The 4,187-nt window shown below is 46.7% G+C and overlaps 1 pseudogene; it reads left to right on the top strand.

Annotated features, from left to right (window-relative positions):
* Positions 1-3,320: 3,320 nt before the first annotated feature.
* Positions 3,321-4,181, top strand: LOC130600458 (cytochrome b-like; annotated as a pseudogene).
* Positions 4,182-4,187: the final 6 nt, after the last annotated feature.

Here is a 4,187-nt window from a genome sequence, read left to right as displayed (position 1 = left end):
TGAGCCTGCAGTGATTGACCCCCTCATACCACCCATACAAAAACCTCACCCAGTGAACAGGCATCGACCAAACATCCTCCCCCTACTAGTCCTATCCTGCTGACTTATACCACTCATAATCCTAGCAAGCCAAAACCACCTACAACACGAACCACCCACACGAAAACGCATCTTCGCATCAACCCTAATCGCAGTACAACCCCTTATTATCCTAGCTTTCTCAACCACAGAACTCATAATATTTTACATCTCCTTTGAAGCAACCCTAATCCCAACATTAATCTTAATTACACGATGAGGAAGTCAACCAGAACGCCTGAGCGCTGGCATTTACCTCCTCTTCTACACACTCATAAGCTCTCTCCCCTTACTCATCGCAATCCTATACCTACATTCACAAACCGGCACCCTACACTTCCCCACCCTAAAACTCTCCCCCCACCCCCCCACATCCTCACCAACCAACTACTGATCCACCACCCTCCTAAACAAAGCCCTACTCACAGCTTTCATAGTTAAAGCACCACTATACGGCCTTCACCTTTGGCTCCCAAAAGCCCACGTAGAAGCCCCAATTGCAGGCTCCATACTACTTGCCGCCCTACTCCTCAAACTAGGAGGATATGGCATTATACGTATCACCTACCTAACAGACCCATCCCTAACCAGCCTCCTCCACTACCCATTCATAACCCTCGCCCTGTGAGGAGCACTAATAACCAGCTCCATCTGCCTACGCCAAATCGACCTAAAATCTCTCATCGCCTACTCCTCCGTAAGCCACATAGGCCTAGTCATCGCTGCATGTATGATCCAAACACATTGATCCTTCTCAGGAGCCATAATTCTCATAATCTCACATGGTCTAACCTCATCCATACTATTCTGCCTAGCCAACACAAACTATGAGCGCACACACAGCCGCATCCTCCTCCTAACCCAAGGACTACAACCCCTCCTCCCCCTAATAGCCACCTGATGACTACTAGCCAATCTAACAAACATAGCCCTGCCTCCAACCACAAACCTTATAGCAGAACTAAACATCATAATTGCACTATTCAATTGATCTCCCCCTACCATCATCCTAACTGGAACAGCCACCTTACTAACCGCCTCATACACACTATTCATACTAACAACCACCCAACGAGGAACCCTGCCCCCCCACATCACAACCCTCCAAAACTCAACTACCCGAGAACATCTACTAATAACCCTCCATCTCCTCCCCCTACTCCTCCTCATCCTAAAACCAGAGCTAATCTCAGGGCCCCTCTCATGCAAGTATAGTTTAAATCAAACATTAGACCGTGACCCTAAAAATAGAAGTTAAACTCTTCTTACCTGCCGAGGGGAGGTTGAACCAACAAGAACTGCTAATTCTTGCATCTGAGCCTAAAACCTCAGCCCCCTTACTTTTAAAGGATAAGAGCAATCCACTGGTCTTAGGAACCACTCATCCTGGTGCAAGTCCAAGTAAAAGTAGTGGAAACAACCCTACTCCTTACCACTCTCATAATCCTCACACTCACAACCATCTTAACACCCACACTCCTTCCCCTCCTCCTAAAGAACTTTCAAAACTCCCCTAAGACCATCACCCTCACCATCAAATACGCCTTCTTTATCAGCCTAATACCAACAACACTATTTATACAATCCGGACTAGACAACATTACCTCGCTCTGAGAATGAAAATTCACAATAAACTTCAAAATCCCACTCAGCTTCAAAATAGACCAGTACTCCATAATATTCTTTCCTATTGCCCTATTCGTAACATGATCCATCCTACAATTTGCAATATCATACATAGCATCAGACCCACACATCACAAAATTCTTCTCATACTTAACAACCTTCCTAATCGCCATAATAACACTAACCCTCGCCAACAACATCTTCCTCCTCTTCATCGGCTGAGAGGGAGTCGGCATCATATCCTTCCTACTAATCAGCTGATGACATGGACGGGCAGAAGCCAACACAGCAGCCCTACAAGCCGTACTCTATAACCGAATCGGCGATATTGGCCTTATCCTAAGCATGGCATGACTTGCCTCCACCTTAAACTCATGAGAGATACAACAAATATTCTCCCCCACAAAAACCCCAACACTCCCCCTATTAGGCCTCATCCTAGCCGCTACAGGAAAGTCAGCTCAATTTGGCCTCCACCCTTGACTACCAGCCGCCATAGAAGGCTCTACCCCAGTCTCTGCCCTACTCCACTCAAGCACAATAGTAGTTGCTGGAATCTTCTTACTCATTTGTACTCACCCCCTACTCACGAACAACAAAACAGCCCTCTCCTTATGCCTATGCCTAGGCGCCATGTCCACACTATTCGCTGCCATCTGCGCCCTCACACAAAACGATATCAAAAAAATCATCGCCTTCTCCACATCCAGCCAACTCGGACTAATAATGGTTACCATCGGACTCAACCTCCCACAACTAGCCTTCCTCCATATCTCCACCCATGCCTTCTTCAAGGCCATACTATTCTTATGCTCAGGATCCATCATCCATAGCCTAAATGGAGAACAAGACATCTGAAAAATAGGAAGCCTCCAAAAAATACTCCCAACAACCACCTCTTGCCTAACCATTGGAAACCTCGCACTAATAGGAACCCCATTCCTAGCAGGATTCTTCTCAAAAGACCTCATCATCGAAAACCTAAACACCTCCCACCTCAACGCCTGAGCACTTCTCCTAACCCTCCTAGCCACAACCTTCACCGCCACATACAGCCTACGAATAACCCTCCTAGTACAAACAGAATTCACCCGCATACCAACAATCAACCCAATAAATGAAAACAGCCCACAAATCACAAACCCTATCACCCGCCTGGCCTTAGGAAGTATCACAGCAGGCCTACTCATCACATCATACATAACCCCAACACAAACCCCACCAATAACAATACCAACAACAACAAAAACCGCAGCCATCATAGTAACAATTCTAGGCACCATCCTCGCCCTAGAACTCATAACCTCAACCCACACCATAACCCAACCCAAACAAAACCACTACTCAAACTTCTCCTCCACACTAGGATATTACAACCCCCTAACCCACCGCCCAAGCTCCACTGCCCTCCTAAACACCGGACAAAAAATCGCCAACAACCTAATTGACTTATCCTGATACAAAAAAATAGGACCAGAAGGACTTGCCAACCTACAAGTCATAACAACCAAAATTTCAACTACCCTACACAAAGGACTAATCAAAACATACCTAGGAACATCCGCACTATCCATCCTAACCATCCTATTATTCCTATAACTCCAAACCCAACCCCAATGGCCCCCAACCTACGAAAACACCACCCCCTACTAAAAATAGTAAACAACTCCCTAATCGATCTACCAACCCCCCCTAACATCTCCGCCTGATGAAACTTCGGATCCCTCCTAGGAATCTGCTTAACAGTACAAATCCTAACAGGCCTACTCCTAGCTACCCACTACACCGCAGACACCTCCCTAGCCTTTTCATCCGTGGCCAACACATGCCGAAACGTACAATACGGATGACTAATCCGCAACCAACATGCAAACGGAGCCTCATTTTTCTTTATCTGCATCTACCTCCACATCGCCCGAGGCTTCTATTACGGCTCATACCTATACAAAGAAACCTGAAACACCGGAGTCATCCTCCTGCTCACCCTCATAGCAACAGCCTTCGTGGGCTACGTCCTACCATGAGGCCAAATATCGTTCTGAGGGGCTACAGTCATTACAAACCTATTCTCCGCTATCCCCTATATAGGACAAACCCTAGTAGAGTGGGCCTGAGGTGGATTCTCTGTAGACAACCCCACCCTAACCCAATTCTTTGCCCTACACTTCCTACTCCCATTCATCATTGCCAGCCTAGTCCTCATTCACCTAACCTTCCTCCATGAATCAGGATCAAACAACCCCCTAGGCATCTCATCAAACTGCGACAAAATCCCATTCTACCCATGCTTCTCCCTAAAAGATCTCATAGGGTTTTCAATTATACTTCTCCTACTCACCACCATCGCCCTATTTTCACCAAACCTCCTAGGAGACCCCGAAAACTTTACACCAGCAAACCCCCTAGTAACCCCCTCACACATCAAGCCAGAGTGGTACTTCCTATTCGCATACGCAATCCTACGCTCAATCCCCAACAAACTG

The sequence above is a fragment of the Pezoporus wallicus genome, unplaced genomic scaffold, assembly GCF_028554395.1.
Source record: "Pezoporus wallicus isolate ANWC-B61680 ecotype Strahan unplaced genomic scaffold, APGP_CSIRO_Pwel_v1 contig_9511, whole genome shotgun sequence".
Taxonomy (NCBI): Eukaryota; Metazoa; Chordata; class Aves; order Psittaciformes; family Psittacidae; genus Pezoporus; species Pezoporus wallicus.
This window is presented reverse-complemented; position numbering and strand designations above follow the sequence as displayed.